Source organism: Petaurus breviceps, unplaced genomic scaffold (assembly GCF_028583685.1).
Source record: "Petaurus breviceps papuanus isolate PSGF00001 unplaced genomic scaffold, PetGlider_PUasm1.0 98, whole genome shotgun sequence".
NCBI classification, from domain to species: domain Eukaryota; kingdom Metazoa; phylum Chordata; class Mammalia; order Diprotodontia; family Petauridae; genus Petaurus; species Petaurus breviceps.
Genome location: NW_027187460.1, coordinates 32,726,435 through 32,746,206, shown reverse-complemented (window position 1 = coordinate 32,746,206; position 19,772 = coordinate 32,726,435). Strand labels below are relative to the sequence as shown.

General features: G+C 37.1%; 1 long non-coding RNA gene across 1 annotated transcript in view; it reads right to left on the bottom strand.

Annotated features, from left to right (window-relative positions):
• LOC138155790 (uncharacterized) overlaps positions 1–12,047 on the bottom strand; it is a 30,032-nt gene extending 17,985 nt beyond the window's left edge. Inside the window, exons 1-2 of the long non-coding RNA XR_011166991.1 lie at positions 11,881–12,047; positions 3,364–3,462 (exon numbers count right to left, since the gene is read on the bottom strand). This is a non-coding gene — a long non-coding RNA (uncharacterized lncRNA). The remainder of the gene's footprint in view (positions 1–3,363; positions 3,463–11,880) is intronic.
• Between the last annotated feature and the right edge of the window lie 7,725 nt (positions 12,048–19,772).

The window sequence follows — 19,772 nt, the reverse complement described above, 5'->3', positions numbered from 1 at the left end:
CCTACTTCCAACATTTATTATGAAGATCAGAATACCTACAACAGGATTTACCCCACCTAATGTGTTAGACATCTACATTGGATGATTTCTCTTCCTAGGTAAGGCAGATTACAATCTCTTAGCTTTACTCTCTTCCTATTACTCCCAGATGCTAGATTTCCAAGTGACTCAATGTTCCATCTACCGCTTGCCTTCTCCAAACACTGAAGCCTCATGTTGCAGCCAGTAGAGGCAAGACAGCTTAGAATAGAAACCATGTGGTAATATCACACAGTACCATGAAAGTAAAAGTTTCATCAATATAGTCATAATAATATTCTCCATGGTTGAGGTTTCAGGGTCTTCACTCTCCACTTCTTCTCACACCTAGAAGAGGTTCATTGCCATCAGGACAACAGAACAGTGATTGGGGGTGTTGTAGAAACTTTGATGGTTATCCTTGTTGCAGAAATTGAGTGAATCTCATCCCAGGATCATTTCAACAACATATATCTCTATCTTTGTCTCTGTCTCTCTTGCTTTACGATTTCAGCAATTTCAGTTTTCCTGGTGTGCCCCTAGCTTGAGTCTTCCCATCATTGAAAAACAAAGCCTCATAGCTGAAATCTTCCCATATGGAAGGGGATGGCATTTGAAGGCCTTTCCAATGGGGCCCTAGTCTAGCTTTGAAGGCTTGCTATATATTATCTTCATTCCTATACTCTATATTCTAATCAAAGTGGTTCATTCATTACATGGCATTACCTCAACCATCTAGTCAGTGCAGTGGGTACAGTGCTTGGCCTAGGGTCAGGAAGGCCTGAAATCAAATTCTACTCTGTGACCCTGAGTTTAACCTCTATTTGCCTCATTTTCCTAAATTGTGAAATGGCAATAATATCAAACATCTATCTCTCATAGTTGTTCTGAGGATCAAATGAGATATTTGTAAAGCACTTTTCAGAGTGCTTGGTACATAGTAGACACTGAATAAGATAAAGGCTTCTTTCCTTTCTTCTTTCAACTATGTCCCTTTGAACAGATTATCTCTCATGTTTGGTATGTTCTCTTTCATTTTTACCTAATAGGGGTCCCAAACTTCCTTAAGAGGGCTGTTTGTTCCACCTCCACTGAGTTCAATCTGATCACTGCCAAATTCTTTAATCTGTGCTAGTTTCTCTCTCTCTGTGGGTAACTCTATACCCCTCCACCAGAGGGAAGCCTCTGCCCCTGACTTTTTCTGAGTAGAACTGCTCCAATATCCAATACCCTGCTAGGGTGCCTAGGAAATGGAAAGATACAAGCTGCCTCTCATGATCTCATGAAGTCCTTACCCAAAGGCAAGAAGACCCAGAGAGGAAGTGGCCACATCCCGGACACAGGTTTGCTTCAGGCTATGATAAGTTCACTGACTATTCCAGTGCTCTGAAGGGAGTTGGGTGATGGGCCCTTCAGAGCTCATAGAATTGTCCTTCACCTTAAGGCCACCAGTAGGACCAGAAATTTTCCTTGTGGTATAGTCATGGAATTCCAGCGCAGTAGTCCATTAATTTCTGTTTTTGTGGCAGACAGAAAAGAATTCCCCAGCATACATTATTAAGAGAAAGTTCCATGTGTATTTTGTATATATTTATCTGTGTATATGTCATTTCCCTCTCCGAAGAATATAAGCTTCCTTATGTCAGGGGACTGATTTATTTTTGTCTTTGAATCTCCACATCTAGCACCATTCTTGGCATAGAGCAGGCTCTTGATAAATGCTGAATGGAGAAGGATCTGTCTGAGAGAGTCTCTAGAATCCAGACAAAGGAGGAGAATATACCTCTGTTTCTAGCAGAAGAAACACAGCCATTAGGAGTCTTCTATTTCTACATGGCCATTAACCTTTGCTCCTTCCTTCTTCTCAATTCTCCTCTCTACCAACCAGAGTCAAGTTGGCAACAAAGTTGTGCTGGGAATATGTGACAGTCATCAGAAAAGTATACTAACAGACAAGTTCTCTACAGCGATATTAATGTATGTAAAGTGTTTTGTAAGCCTTAATGCAGCATATAAAACATGCTTGTTAGTTACATTTGTTATTACATATTTTTGTAATATATTTTCCACATATAATCTCATTTGTCCCTCACATAACAACCATGTGAGTTAAGCAATACAGGCCTTATTATAATCCCCATACCATATGGTTATTTTATTCTTAAGACTTTTTTTTTCTTTTTTCAGTGCCTAGTAGAGTGCCTGAAATATAGTTCGTACTTAACTTGTTATTTAATTGATTTTCTCCTGCAAGTGTGTGATCAGTGTTCAAATGCCTAAAAGAGCCAATATAGACTGAAAAAAAAAATAATCCTCCCTGTCAGGAAGCAGTTAGAAAATCGCTAAAAAGGGAACAAATAGCTTTAAATGGGAAGGTGGTGGATAGAATAAGTAAAACTTGAGGATTCAATGAACAAGAGAAACCTGGAAAAATAATCAGAACTGAGGGTCTGAGAACAGATTTCAGCCTATATTGAAATGGGGAATTTTTTAAAGTGCACATTGGGCATGCATCATTATATCCCTGGTACCCCAACTGCACTTAATAAGTATTTGTTGAATGGAGTGAATTGTTCAGTTGGACTGACTCCAGAGATATTGTACTGCAGGATAGAAAGGCTTCATTTCTACCCTACCCAGCTTGGTTCAAACTACGCTTGGAAGCCAGCCTTCATTCTAGGAACCCCAAATGAAGGCATTCAGCCTGGAGGAATATAGATGATTAAGGGAATAAAAGAATTGGTTTGTAAGGAAAGACTAAAGCATGGAAAGAGGAATAGCTTATTTAAATGGCTAATGTGTGGTGAGTTAACAGTCTATAAATATTAGGCTGGTGTAAACACCAAAGAGAAGGGAGAATGATTTACCACAATATTTTTAAAAAAGGAAATCTGGGAGTAATGAGATGAAATGAAGGGAAAGAAGGTTTAGAATGAATATCAAGGAAAGCCATGAGCTCTATTAGATTACAGCCCAGACTACCCAGGAAGTAGTGGAAGTCTCACAACTGGTAAGCTTAACAATGAGTCTGGGACATATGGTAGGGAATGGATTGCACAGAGCCAGCCTGCTCTCCTATCTATGACCGGCGACCTCCTGGAGGATTGTTTTCTTCTGTTATTTTCTAGGATTCAGGGATTCTAAGAATCATAGTAAAAGTTGTAAGTCAAGTTCAAAATCTGGAACAGATGTGAGCCAAAAGTTGTTTTCTCTTTGCCTAATGCAATGCATGTAATATGCCTGGGATCTTTGACCTACTTTTGTCAGCTTGGAGAACATAAGTCTCACAGCAGAAAACATGCTATTAAATATTCTTCATAGTTCCACAAATATAGTCCATATTACCTTTTGGCTATTGGATCCTTGATCTTCTTCTACTGTGATGTTGATGTTATCATTACCAGATGGCTGGCCGTGTGCCTCTGGTTACCCAGGTTCACTGGTCTAACAAACAAGAAAAAAAATGCAAAAATTAGAATCATATTGGGTGCATACATTGGATGAAATAATGATATGTAGAAGAAATAAAATAGAGAGAGTCAGAGGAGTCTGACCTCCCATGCTGTTGTGGAAGGACGAAAAAGGTAATGCTAAGACAGCATTAGTAGTTGATATCAATATTATAAAGAGGGATTTAACATATATACTTCTTCCAGGGGCACTTAGAACCAAATCATCCTAACTTTGATTCCCAAAGTATTCTTTGGCACTGGGTATTGGGTGATGGGAGTGGGGGGGAATGTCAGTCAAGACCTATTTATTACACATAAACTATGTACAGACACTGTGCTAAATTATACAAAGAAAGGCAAAAACCCAGACCCTGACCTCAAGGAGATTATATTCTAGTGGAGGAGATAACATGCAAAACAACTATGTACCTACAAGATTTACAAAAGTGCAAATAGAAGATAATTTCAGAAGGAAAGAGCTACTTATTAGGAACCTAGGGGTGACTGGGAAAGATCTCCTGAAGAAAACAGGATTTTAACTGAGTCTTGAAGGAGGCCAGGGAAGCCAGGAGGCAGAGATGAGAAGGGAAAGTTTTCTATCTGGAGATGACAGCAAGGCAAAGGCATGCAACTGGTTGATGCCGTGTAGTGTGTGTGTGAAGGTATGTGTCTTGGTAGATAGAGTTCCAGGTCTGGAATCAGGAAGACTCATCTTCATGAGTTCCAATCTGGCCTCAGATACTTACTAACAGTGTGACCCTGGGAAAGTTATTTACCCCTGTTTGAAAAAGTTTTCTCATCTGTAAAATGAGCTAGAGAAGGAAATGGCAAGCCACTCCAGTATCTTTTGCCAAGAAAACCCCAAAATGGGGTCACGGAGAGTTGGATATGACTAAAAAAATGACTGAATAAAAACAAAAAGTGTGACAAGCAGCAAATCAGTCCCTATCACAGCATCTAAGTGTGGAAAGAAGTATAAAATGAAAGGTAGAAAGGGGACAGATTATGAAGGGCTTTAAAAACAAATATATATATTTCACCTTGGAGGTAAAAAAAAAATCACTGGAGTTTGTTGAGCAGGTGAGTGACAAGTTCAGACCTGTGCTTTAGGAAAACGACTTTTTTGGCAAGGAGATGAGTGGAGAGAGCCTCTCTCATCTATAAAATATGTATATTCATCAAATAGAAAAATCTACCATGGTGATATTTGTATAAGCTTGTCTTTGTAAAGTTTGGTTTCAAAGTTAGATTAATTTTGGTAACTTTTTTTTCATATTTCACAAGCAAGTCTTTACATTTCCTAAACCACATTGAATCCCTCACCTCACACTATTTTAGTTTCCAAATAAATAAACACTGCTGCTTAACTATTAGAGTCCCAGTAAGCTAGACCCCATTTCCTACTGCAACCTGAGTCCCGTGGGTTCATGCAAATGATAGCTTCTTCCACATTAATTGTTGTGTCCTTTCATGTGGCAGATAGGAATGACCTATGAAATCCAACAAAGGATTGCACGTCAAAAAACAAGGCCAAGTACATTTCACAGTACACTATTGGCACCCTAAGATGCATTTCAGAAAGACTTGTATAAGTCCCAAGGCTTTTCCTTCAGCATATTTTCATTTGTATATGACTTTTCTGAAACTTAACTCCTTATATACATCCACGGTCTCTTTTGTTATGTGTTTAGATGGTCTCCTCCATGGACTCAAAGAAGTTTAATTCATACAACATGACCACTGAATTGATCTGTATCTTTCAGTTAAATTTAATTAGAAAATCATAAATATTGCTATTCTTTGGCATTTCTGTGTCATTTAAATGTGATATTGTTGAAAGAGAAGATCAGGACCATATTTAGGGAGGAAAGGAGCTTCACAAACAGGATGGTGAATGGAAACTTTATCTTGTAGCCGATATCGATATTATAAAGAGGGATTATTATAATAATATTAATATTATATTGTTTATTAATTATTATTATAAATAACATAATAATGTTCATGATAATGATACAATGGCTGATATTAATAGAGTGCTTTAAGGTTTGAAAAACACTTCAAAATATTATCTCATTTTATACTCACAACATACTGGGATGTTGGTGCTATTCTTATCCCTATTTTGCAGAGTGGAAACTTAGGCATACAAAGGTCAAATAACTTTCCCAGGGTCAGATGGCTAGATATCAGAGGTCTAAGGTTGGATTAAGTGGTGCAATGGATAGAGTCCCAGGCCTGGAGTCAGAAGGACTCATCTTCATGAGTTCAAATCTGTTCTCAGGTACTTACTAGCTGTGTGACCCCCGGAAAGTCATTTAACCCTATTTTCCTCAGTTTCTTCATCTGCAAAATGAACTGAAGAAGAAAATGATAAGCCACTGCAATATCTTTGCCAAGAAAACTCCAAATTAAGTCATGAAGAGTTGACCACAACTGAAGAACAACTTCCTGACTCCAGTCTTAATGTTATTTCAGTTTTGGAACAGATTCAGTTTTATTTAGCAAGGATTTATTAAGTGATTCCTTGGTACCAATGACTAAAATATCAGAGCTATTCAATTGTGGGGACACAACATATACAGGATTAGTGCATACAAACTATATACAGAGTAAATGATAAGTACTTTTTGGGTAAAAGCAGGGGAAGACTAGAGAAAATCCTACAACATGGAGTATCCAGAAAGATCCCCTATAGAAGCTGGCACATGAACTGTGTGCTTTGAAGGAAGCTAGACATTCTCGGAAGTGGAGGTGATAAAGGAGAACATTCTAGACACCAAAAAACAGTTTGTGTTTATGGAGGTAAAACTTCAAATGTCATGGACAGAATTGCTTTGTACATAATAAGTACTTTAAACTGTTTATTGAATTGAATCAAATCACAAAAGTGGCTTTTTAAAATCAGGGTATTTTAAATTTTATTTTGTACTACAAACACCTAGCCAATTACTGCTCCTTGGCAATGCTGGCAATAATAGTTGACATTTATATAACCTTTTAAAATTCCAATAGTTTTGCATCATGCCTTACTTATTTCATTTGATTGTCACAACATCATGTTAGACTGGTACTAGAGGTATCATGACACCTTCCCCCCACCTTTTAAAAATTTTTTTCACAGATAAAGAAACTGAGGCTCAGAGAAGTCACATGAATTGCCTTCCTGACTCCATGTTCCTCACTCTATTCTCTTATACTACCATGCCTCAATACTGATGATGCAACACTAGAATGGTGGTTTTCCAATGGGTCCTGTGAGGGTTCACCAGATGGCTCACAGATGGGGGTCTCTTATAATGTTCATATGCAGAGCATCATAATATTTAGACTTTTGTTTCTGTAGTGGATTACTGATTTGTTGAATTCCCTCACTAATGTTACTGTAGATCTTTATCTAAATCCCCTTCCCCACCTCACCCCCTGATTCTCATTCCCATCCCCCACAATCCTCCCTTAGCCAGGTTTCATCCTATGCTACCTAGCCCTTCCACCATGAACTCTGGAATGTCTGTTCCACAGATAACAAGCTTCCCTTCATCTGATTGTTTTTGCTCTTCAACTCCCTCCTTCCATCTACTAGATCTTACTGAAACCTGACTTAGCCTTGATTATACAACCTCTCTGGCCTTCCTTTTTCAGTCCCAGCTTCACCTTCACTCATTCTCCTGAGCAGCCTGGTTGAATGAGAAGAGGGAGTTGTAATACTTTCCATTGCCACTTCTAGGTTCTCCCCCTTCCTCCATCACTCATTAATCTGCTTTCCTTTGAGATTCATGTTATTCACATGTATCACACAACCAAGATCTTGGTAGCTGTTGTCTACAGACCCCCAAGTTACTCTTCTCCTCAAAGAATTCAGTCCTGTGCTCACAATTTTTCTTTCCTCTCCAACTTATGCCTTCATACTAGGGGACTTCAATATACATATTGGCTCTTCAAATACACTAACCACTCAAATACTCAACGTACTCAATTCCCATAAACTACTCACTTCTCATGAGCCTCACCTCAATGATACATAAACATGATCAAACTCTTGATCTTACGATCACCCATAGTAGGCATTAACTAAATATTGATTGATTGATTTTTTCCAAAGCACTGCCTTATTCTGCAAGCTTTTTTTATGATGATGGTTCCTCTCACCCTACACCCCTAAGGAGAGGCATCATGGTGTACTCAGTAGACAACTAGTGTCAGAGCTAGGAAGCCCTGGTTGAAAGATCTGACCTCTGAAGTGTATTAACTGTGTGACCCTAGGTAAGTTACTTAATGTCTCAGTGCTTTTGACAACTCTCTAAGTTTATAATTTGCAGAAAATGTGCCAATTTTCCACACTCACCAAGAGAGTTCTCTATACCAATGACATCTCATTCAGTCTCTTACCCTTATAATTCTCCGGCTAATGACCCCAAGGGATAAGTAAGAGCAGGTTGAGATAAGATTAGCTGTGCTGAATTTGAAGATCATTTTGGAATGGTCCATGAGACATAGACAGTGGAAAATCATTGAAAGGTAGTATAGAAAACTTGAAGGGATCCTGGCTTCTTCCAGTTGCCTAGATTCAAAACCCCAAAGTCATGCCTTATCTTTCCCTCTTCTCAACATCTGTTTTTCAGTCAATTTTTAATTGTTACTGATTCTATATCCACCACATTTCTCATGTCTTTCTCTTTCTCTCTAATTTCACTAAAACATCCTTATTCAGGCTGTTATCATCTCTCACCTGGTCTGTTGAAGTAACCTCCTGATTGGCATTCCTGCCTCTTCCATTGCATCCTTTCTCTAATCCATACTCCACAGAACAGTTAAAATGACCTTCCAAAAGCTCAGGTCTGACAACATCACTCTCTCAAACAAGAAAGAACCTTTGCTAACTGGATAACCCTGAGCAAATCACTTAAGAACTCATTGCTCTAGGTTAATCTGCATGGGCAGAAGGAATTTCCAGATGTGGGAGTTCCCTATATAAATGAACTAAGTTCAGTCCTGCATCCTATTCCTTTGTTACCTTATCAGCTAGCACAATATCTTGCACATGGTAGGCATGTAAAATACACTTGTTTTAGTTTGGAATAGACTCAATCAAATGTCAGTATGACTTTAGGCTAATCAGTTCAAATCTCCGAACTTTTGTGTCTTCATGTTTTAAATAAAGGAGCTAAACTATGTCAACTTTAAGTTTCCCATTAGCTCTAAATTTTAGAATTCCACAGTTATTGAGCAAATGTTTATTTAATGCCTCTTTGCAGACATCAGCTTGTGAGACTCAAATGAGGTAATACTCCATGCCTATGGTAACCTAGGAGACTTCTAAGAGGACTGGATACCCTTGGATCAAATCTTGAGAGGAATCAAGTTCAGATATTATTAGCACCTGAGACTTGGCTGTGGGCAACACTAACCATGTGATTAATAAGGATTGGGAGGATTTCCAAAATTGAACCTTGTTACTGTGAGGTCACATCTTGAGTATTGGGGTAGCAAATGGATCAGTCGTTTACACAAGTTTTGTGTCATCTGCAAATTTAACATATATTTGTGCCTTTACCTAAATAATTGATAAAAGTGCTGAAGGAGGCGAAAAATAGAATATTAGAGTGCAGCCTTCCTCTTGGGTTGACAGTTATGAAAGGACCTCGGAGACAATTAAGTTCCATACCCAGATTCTGAGGCACAGCTGACTTAGTTGAGTTGCCAAGGGGTGGGATTTGAATTCAAATTTTCTCGTAAGCAGCAAACATGACATTTAAAGCCAGGTCCACTGATTCATAAGCAGCTACCATGCCATTCCTACCATACCATGTTGTTTTCCATTCAGTTAAAAGGAGTCTTGTTCTGGTATGGAGTGACTAGAACAGTGGTATCAAAAATCAAATGGAAGTTGTTTTTGTGTTTGTTGTTGTTGTTGTTGTTCAGTCATTCATAGTCATGTTCAACTCTTACTGCTCCCCTGGATCACAGCACACCAGGCCCTTTTAGTGTATTTTCATTGTTTCCATGACACTATCTATCCATCTCCTCCTCTGCCATCCCCTTTTCCTTTCATTCCCAATCTTTCCTAACATCAAGATCTTTTCCAATGAGTCCCAACTTCTCATTATGTAGCCAAAGTATTTAAAATTCAGCTTCAGTGTTTGACCTTCCAGTGAACAATATGAATTAATTTCTTTAAGAATTGACTGATTTCATCTCTGCTGTCCAAAGGACCCTCAAAAGTCTTCTCCAGAACCCTACATAAGGATCCTAGAAGGCTAAATATTGACTTAAAAAGCTACACATTAATCTTATATAAAATTCTGTCATATTTTTATTTATTTTATTAAATATTTCCCAATTATATTTTATTCTGGGTTGGCTATTCTAGGGATTATTTTAAGTTTCCATGCAAACCTCTGACCTAGATGACCTCTGAGGTTTCGTCTAACTGAAATTCTATGATATCAAGGGTGGGGATCTAAATTACACCATGTATGAGATATGCCTAAAATACCTTGCCTGATCTTGAACGAGCCTACTACAATGTATTGCCCCTTTTCAAAGCCATCTTCTGGGGAGGCTTCACCCTTGTTGCAATGATGTGGCCATTTTCTACAAAATCTTTTGAGAATTTTACTTTTTGTCATTTTTGAAACCTGTAGCTTTTTGGCTTATTGACTTTGGTGTTATGTCAAAAAAAAAAAAAGAGGGCAAATCTTTGCTTCCTTACCACCTACCACCTTTTACCCCAACCTCCTACCCTACCCATACTTTGGAATAATTTTGTTTTTAGTTTGCAGTTATTTTGCATATACTTATACAGTTACACGGTATGTCCCCAACAGAATGCCAGCCACTTGAGACCAGGAATTATTCTCACTCTTGTCTTTGTATCTCCAACACTTAGTCTAGAGATATACTAGACACATACATCCTAGACACATAACAAATGCTTGTTAATTGATGAGCAGCTTTCATTTTCTTTTTGAAATAGAGGATAGTCATTCAGAGCCCTATCTGGGCTTAGTTAGGTGAATGATCCCACTGGCTAAGTCTGGTTTCGGGTATAAACCTAGAATTCAGTCAAATATCATCATAAGATTGATGTCTTTGTAGGCCTTATAAACTGGCTCTGAGGGACATTTTTCTCCTTTTTTTTCTTTTTCTGAGGCAGTTGGGGTTAAGTGACTTGCCCAGGGTCACACAGCTAGTAAGTTACAAGTGTCTGAGGTTGGATTTGAGCTCAGGTCCTCCTGACTCCAGGGCAGGTTTCTCTGTCCACTGCTCTACCTAGTGGCTCCTCTGGGGACCCCTCTTCAAAGAAGGAGGCTAGGCAGGTTTTAAGTAACAGCGTTGTTAGAATGAGTTAGCAGCCTCCTAAGTTTTCTTCAAAGCACAATGCTTATTTTGTAATGAATGGAATGCTAAGCTTAGAGTGAGGAAGACCCACGTTCACAGCCTGCCTCTAATACTTAACTGTGTGATCAGGGACAAGTCACTTAACCTCATTGGGCTTAAGATTCCTCAATTGCAAAAACCTGCAGGGTTGTTGTGAATATCAAATGTGATCATGTAAAACATTCTACAAACTTATTCTTATTGTCACATTCTCAGCTTTTTTCATGAAGTTGAGAGAGAAATGATCTGAGAACAAGTCACTTTCCTGTTCCCAGTCTTTTATATTTAAAATCTGTGGACTATGGTAAAGGGGAATAACATTTTTATAATAACTGGTTTAAAATCCTTATTCTATTTATTATTGTTATCTGGTATGTTTATAGAGAAAAAATCTCACCTTAGTACATAATATATTTTTACTTTTAATTCCATGACAAATGAAAAAGAAATAGTCAATAGCTGTTTCCCCTCTGAAGTCTATTATCACTTGGGAGACTAAAATTCACTGCTCAGTACCAGAAAGATGATAGACTATATTCATGTAGATTGGTCTTTTAGTCCTAACTCTGCCAGTAACTGGCTATGGGTCCTTGAGCTAGTCACTTGTCTCTTGGCATTAGTTTCATGTAAAATGAAGACCTTGGACTTGATCATTTCTAAGATTCTTTTCAGCCCCAAGGGTTCTAACGACTCTATGAGCAGATCCCATCTGCTGCCTGTGTTAATGAGTTGAAAAGTTTAAAAGCTGCCCAAGGACTTTAGGGAGACTCTCTGGGACACATCCCAATGTCTCCTAGATGCACATGCCCTGATTTACTTCCTCTGCATGCCCTTCATTATGGAGATAGGGTGGAGGAGTGGAAATGAAACTAATAACATCCGATGTGCTTTCTACAAAGACCGAAACTGGAGCCTCTGAATAAATTGGAACCACATCAGATCCAGTATCGCCCTGAATAAAAACAAAGGAAGCCCTGGAGGATGCAAAAAGTCCCACATGCAGATGGACAATTCGAAATTAAGTACTCACACGTGAAAAAATAAAGAGCCAGTTCTCAGACATACAGATGTAACATGTCCATACAGATGTAGGAGAAGTGTTCCAAAGCCAGAGGTCAGACTGGAACTGAGAAGGGAGAACCGAGGTTTAGATGAGCCAGAGACTGAAGTGCTGTTGATACAATGTAACATCCAGAGCAGGATGAATGGAGCTGTTTTGATCTCTCTGGATATCTGGTGTCCTATTCTGCACACACAACTTCTGCTTTACATTCAGGTGTTTGAAGTCATGGAGACCCAAGCTGATTAACCTTCTAATTACCAGAGTTCCTCCTTATAGAATTAAAGCAGGAAAAGATCTTAGGGAGCAGATAGCTAGTGCAATAGAGCAGAACGAGCACTGTCTTGGCAATCAATGGACCTGGGTTCAAATTCTGATTAGGCTGCTCCTTGCATGACTTTAGTTAGGTCATTTCACCACACTAGGACTAAGTTTTGTCTTCTGCAAAATGAGGGGCTTGTACTAGATGGTTTCTAAGGTCTATTGCAGCCCTGATTCTATGTTCCTAGGCCCACTTTCCATCTGTTGATCACTTTACAGACAGGAAAACAAGTCGGACATAGCAGCACTGTGAAGCAAGGTACTCTAACCTCTTTCTGGTAGAGATACTAAACGTTAGCAAATATTTTGTCACCTTGTATGAAGATACCCCATCTCAGCTATCCAAAAGGGGAAAAACCAAGCAGTGAGTTTAAAGACTTCTAAGGAGTCATGCCTTCTCTTTGTGGTGAAATTGCAAAGAAATATATTTTATGCAAAATTAAAATAGTAATAACTCACAGTATATAGTGTTTTAATGTTTGCAAGGGTTTCCCTATTATACAGACAAGAAACTGAGTCTGGGAAACTGATGGAACTCCTTATCCTCCCTTATTCCACATATCCAATCACTTACCAAATCTCATCAGTTCTGCCTAGTGAACATCTCTCACATTTCTCCCCTTCACTCTTCATTAACAAGGCCATTAGTTCAGCTCAGAACTCATAAGCTCTCACCTTTACTTTCCAGTATCTCTCCTCTTTAATTTCTGTATTATATAGATGCTAAAGAAATAGTCCTATAGCATAGATTTAACCATGTCACTTTGTAACTAACTCAATAGACTTCACTGACTCCCTATCACCTTTAGGGTAAAAGCCAAACTTTTCTGTTTGACATTTCAGGTCCTTTACAGTATGGAAACCCCCCTTCTCCCCAATTTTGAAGCCTTATTCCACATATACTACAATCAAGTCAAATTAGTCATCTTGCTATTTTTCACATAAAACCCTCCATCACCTATCTGCAGGCATTTGCAAAGGCTGCTCCCATGTGTGGAATTCCCTCCCATTTTACCTCTCCCTCTTAGAATCCTCAGCTTCTATCAAAACAACTCAGAAGCCAATTCCTCTTTATTGTTGGTGTTGAATTGTTTCAGTAGCAGGCCATTCTTTGTGCCCCATTTGGGGTTTTCTTACAGAGATACTGGAGTGCTTTTCCAGCTCATTTTACAGATAATGTAACTGAGGCAAACAAGTGACTTTTCCACAGTCACACAGATAGTGAGTCTCTGAGGCTAGATTTGAACTCAGGTCTTCCTGACTCTAGGTCTGGCACTCTATCCAACATGTCACCCACTCCCTTTTTGATCCCTACTAACTTCTCATTTGTTTCCTGAAAGACAAGAATTACCTTGTATTTATATATATACACTTATTTTAGGTATTCATATGTTTTCATATTTTTTCCCTTTATAGAATATAAGCACTAAAGGGTAAGAATGATTTCCCTGTTTTTCTAAGTATTCCCAGCTTCTAGCATAGTGTCTGGCACATAGTAGGCACTTCACAAATATTCGATTTGTTGGTTGATATATTGATTGTTTTGCCATTGCCCTGTAGGTTGTAATTTTCTGAGACAGGATGATTTTATGCCTTTAGCCTTGTAATATGGTCTATCCTGGGGTTAGACCTATGGCTAGAAGAGTAAAGAGGTAAATAACAGTGATGCCAATGCATAATTTATAAATTTAGTTACTGGGATCAAACTCAAATGGGAATGGATCCCTTTAGGTTGCATACTGACTTCCAAAAACCACAACTTAACATCATCTATTATACTGTATGCTTATTTATTTTGTTTAACATTTCCCAAAGCTGCACCTGTGGGCTGAGAGTGTGACACATCAGAATTAAATGACTTGTGTGGTTTGGTGCCTGAACATTTGATTTGGAGTCAGAGGACCTGGCTTTGACTTTTGGCTCCTTTACTTATTTCCCATGTGAGTTCTGGGCTTCAGTTTTTTATGTCAGTAAAACAAAGGTATTAGACTATATTTATAAGGTCATTTTTATCTTTAAATTTATGTTTCATGGTAACATGAGAAAAATAACATAACAGCAATAACAATTTTTACTCAATAATACACTATAGAAATCATTTCTCAAATTATACTTTGAAGAGCAAAAGCCTTAGTTCCTCTAGGAAAGAATGGCAAGTCACAATATCTCCTGAGACTCTGCTTAACAAAATCAGTCACTGATTCAAAAAGAATAGTAGGTAATCAGAATAGTGGAAAAGACAGTGATACATTCACACAGAAAGAGAAGGTACAAAATATGGAAAAAAATCCTTATGTAGAAAGGCAATTCTACTTGATAGCCTGTGGGTCAATAGCTCAAACAGGTGAAATATAGGTAAAGTCCTAATCAGAGGAGCCAAGGAAGCTAATTTATCAATAATAATAATAACCAGGAAGCAAATTACGAGATAGAGCATTTAAAGAAAGTCTCATTCTGGAATCCAGCCTCAAAAACTTACTGTGTGACCCTAGACAAGTCAATTTCCTCTTCCTCAGTTTCCTCCTCAATTATACAGTGGAGATAATAATACTAACTTCTTTGCAGGGTTTTTGTGAGAATCCAATGAGATATTTGTAAAAGTGCTTAGCACAGTACCTGGTACATGGTCAATAAAATGCTTTTTCTCTTTTCTTTCCCTTTGTCTTTTCTCAACCTGAATTATTTAAACTAAAGATGGTGAAAATTGGAAAAATATAAAAATTTGCAAACCCTACCCTATTTTCTAAGAAAATTTAACTAATATAAATCAACTATCACAAGGAAACAAACAAGAACAAAAAAAAACCCTCAGGCAACAAACCTGGATCTCCTTGCCAAGAAGAGAGATGTGGTATTTAAGGACAATGCTGGTTTTAAATTTAAACTCATTTGTAAAATCTTACAGAGAAGGGTAGTAGAAGGTTATGAACTATATCATCTTGTAGCATCATAGTAATGGGAAAACCCCTGAAGAGATTCAGTTAAGCCAGATTATCCAGAAATCATTTAAACAAGAAATTTGAAAGAGATTCACACATAGAAAAAGAGTTTGGAAGATAAATCAAGTTTACAGTAGTGAACTAATCTCTCTTTAGTAATATCTAGTGTTTATGTAGCACTTTAAGGTTGCAAAGCATTGTACAAATAATATTGCAGTTTATCTTTACAAGAGCTAGTACTATTTCCATTTTACAGATAAGGAAACTGAGGTCAATGGAGGTTGAATGACTTGCCCAAAGTAATAATAGATAGTAAAAGTTAGATGCAGGATTTGAACCAGTTTTCCTGACTCCAGGCACATAGATCTACCACTTAGGTCCATCAATGTCAACAGATCTTTCACTTTTAAACTCTAATGTCACAGTTCTCAATATGCTACACAGGGAAGTAGAAATGATGCTAAAGCAAACAAGGTGATAAGAGCAGCTTTTTGTTATTTGATCATTTTTCAATCATATACAACTCTTTGCGACCCCATTTGGGGATTTCTTGGTAAAGATACTGCAATGCTTTGCATTTCCTTCTCCAACTCATTTTAGAGATGAGGAAACTGAGACAAATAGGGTAAAGTGACCTCCCCAGGGTCACACAGCTAGTAAGTGCCTGAGGCCTGATTAGAATTCAGGAAGTCTTCCTGACTCCAAGCCTTACATCTATCCAATGTGCCTCCTGGCTGCTCCAAATAGGGGCAGCTAGAATAGCCTAATTATTCAGAAAAAGTGACCCAATGTTGATGGCATTGAGGCCACAGTTACCAAGTTATCCAAAGGAGGGAATATCCCAGCCTATTCCAGCCTTTGTAAGACATTTATATCAGTATATAAGAGGTGTATAGTCAGAATCAGAAGTTAATACCTATGATCACTGTGACAAGTCTTCTATAGCTTCAGTTTTGCCATCTGTAAATTGAGTGGTTTGGAATATGGCATTTTTAAGTTTTCTTCTAACTCTATAGCTAAGTATCTCATTTCATTTTACTAGGTTGTAACTAAATCTTATTTCTGTTATTATTAGTGATCTAGAACATTGTTTTTAAAGTTTCTGTAAATACTTTGCAATTCCTTTTGGGATTTATTTCCATCCTTTTACCATTAATCTATTGGGAAATGGCTATTAGGTGTATACATATATGTATATATATATATATATATGTATATATACATGTATATTCCTGTATGTATGAGAATATACCCATAAATATATACATACACATTATATACACACATCATATAGTACATATATGATATATTTATATATACATACATATGTGTACGTGTGTATATGTGTATCTTGGATTCTAAACCATTATCAGAGGAATACTATACAAATATTTTTTTTCCTGTTCTACTGTTTCCCATTTTATCTTAGATGTAGTTCACTGTCTTAATTTAGTTCTGTGGATTTCCAGCTAAATTCAGCCTTCTTTATATTTGAGGCAAAATTATTATATAAGAAATTCAAGAAGTAAGCCAATTATATATCACATTGCCTCTTTCTGGATAGACATGAGGAGGGAAAATTCTTGAAGGGGTAAATTTTGGGAATTGAATTCTCTGTTCCTGTAAATCCCAGAAGATGAACTAGTTTTTAAATCCCGATTACAGAAGGAAACTTTTATGAAAAGCATAAATTAGAAAAAAGCATTAGGTTTGCAGTCAGGAGAAACTTAGGTTCATCAATTTAGAATTGGAAATGTAAGAAGCCTTAGAGTTCATTCAATCAGACTCCATTCAAATACTCCTATAGATGCCTTTCAGTTTTGTGACCATGGACAAATCACTTAATTTCTACAAACCTAATTTTTCTCAACTTTGAAATGGGGATAACAATACATGTAATATCTGCCTCAAAGAACTGTGATTAGGGTCAAATGGGGCTATGCATGTGAAACACATTAGAATTTTTAAAGTATTATTAATATCAGTTATCAATAATTCAATAGGAACATTAATAGAACTTTAGGAGTTGTTTTTGATTATATTTAAAACATTCATTCTAAGACCATTTTGGCATTAAAAAGGGTTATTATACTTTAGTTATTATAAAATCTGAGATAGTGGAAGAGGGAGCTCATTTCCAAGAAATGTAAGGAAATGAATCATGTTTATGATAATAAGGGCTCTTTCCCAATTGATAAATGGTCAGAGGTTATAGTTTTCAGAGGAAGAAATTCAAGTTACTGATAGTCATATGAAAAAAAAATGCTCCAAATCACTAATGAATGGAGAAACTCAAAGTAATGTTGACATTCCATTTCTAACCATCAGGTTGAACAATGTTCCAAAAAAAGGAAGATGACAAGTATTAGAAAGGCCGCTGGAAATCAGGCATATTAGTGGACCATTCATGGAACTGTGAATTAGTTTGTTGATTCTAGAAAGCAATTTGGAACTATGCCCCAAAATATATTGACCCAGAATTAACACTACTAGGTCTATTCTCCAAAAAGATCCAAAGAAGGAGGGATTGGGCCCATATAAACCAAAATACCCATAGCAGCTCTTTTTGTATTGTCACATACCTGGAAACTAAGGGAGTTTCCATCAGTTGGAGAATGGCTGAAAAAAATGTTAGTATATGAATATAAGAAAATATTATTGTGCTGTAAGAAATGAAATACACAAAGACTTGTATGATACTGCCGTGGTCTACTCAGTGTCCAGCACTAAGTATGATTTGGAGACATGAATAAGAAATGATCAGGCCATGTGGGTAGTTCAAGGAAGAACCATGAACTCCATTTAATGATACTTTGAACAAGGTTTTTAAAGATCAGGCAGACAAAGATTAAAGTACTCTTATCAATAGCTTAGTCTCTCATATCCAGGAGTATTCTTATCATTATCTTAATCTGTGGTATCCTGGAAGTAGCTCAGAATTGAATAAGGCCATGTTATCTATGCACCAAAAAGTCTTAGGAAAGGTCAGTTAACTCCTATCTTATGCATTCACATAAGGAAGTATGCTCTGAGAGCAGACTTCAAAGCCAGAAGCCAAAGCTGCATCATCAGGGACATCTGCATAGGAACTGACCCCAAGGATCAAATATTTTGGCTTACTACAAATTCCCCCCTTTTTAAAGGCATGTAAATCAATGCCTAAAGTTTTAATATTGTGTGTCATAATTCACATAATGCAAGGTCCAAATATGCAATAGACTAATATAATAATTGATAAAGGGAGTATATATATATATATATATGTAATAAGAGCTACTATATTCTGAAATGGAGATATTTTTTTCAATGTTTCAAAAATTGTTTTTGCAACTCCTTCTGGGTCAATCCCAGGAATCTCACTATGTTCAATATCTTAATAATTTGATTGAAAGCTTTTTATTTCCAAGGTGATATTGGAATTATGCCATGCTCCCAATAAGTAGGCTCTGATCCTGTCCCATGTGGTCTTGGGATGAGAGGAATTATATAAGCTAGGAGTAACACAAATATATGTGTACTTATAATCACATCTAAGTAACAATTGAGTTTTTAATGCTTTTAACTTATACCTAAGCATAATACTAATTGCTATAATAAATTGATCTTATACAAAAGATCCTTATCTATATCACATTGTGTCTTAAAGGCTACAGAAACATTTTTTGATAATTTATTAACTTATTGTGCAGTTTGGATTGCAAACATAGCAGTTGGAACCATTAACAATATTAGGAAAGTGAATATAATAGCAAGAAATCTGACAAAACTTTTTTCCAACCCTTTTTAAAGACATCAGATATGTATGTGCCCTTGATGTTTGATATCAAGCATAAGTGAAATTAGTTGAACAAAGCAAAATAAAGATTGTTCAACAAGATCTCTACTAGGTATACATTGAGCAAAAGTAAAATCAATGCAATTAAAAGTTCACACATAGATAGGTGTATCCATAATTACATTGGAGAAGAGTCTGGTCTGGAGTTTTTCTTAGTTTTTCTAACTTCTCCAACAGATTGATTTTTTTTTACAGTATTTCTTATCTATAGAGTCTTGGATTTTCAAAGCCAAGATTACATCCCTTGCCAATATATTCAGAAATGGAGCAGTTTGTATTGCACTTAAAATAAAAGACACAGTTACTGACATTAAGAGGGAGACAATTAGTCCTGTGATTTGAAAAGTCCAAAAGTCAGTTCTTACTAGAAAATCAGGTATGTCTTGAAGCTCCGGCTCCTCTGACGTCTGTCATTATGCTATGTTGTATTAGAAGGCTGTATCATTCTGTAAAAAGGTGGGGATGCCAAGCCATTTGCTCTTGGGTTGTCCTTGTGAGGAATCCTCTGATCCTCTTCTCTGTTTCTGCCTCTGGTGGGACACGCCTGAACATTCTGTGTTGGCATTTTCAGTGGTTGTTCATCAGTGTCTAAAAAAATATAAGCACAACCTCGCCTCTACATAATTAAGGGACAGGTCTTTTCCATTAATGTACTTTTTCAAATTGTTATTCTGATGGTTTATACACTTTTTTAGTGATGCTTAAAAAATTTAGGATATATAAGGCAGTAGCTAATTGCCCTTGTGATATATAGGTCCAAATCCAAA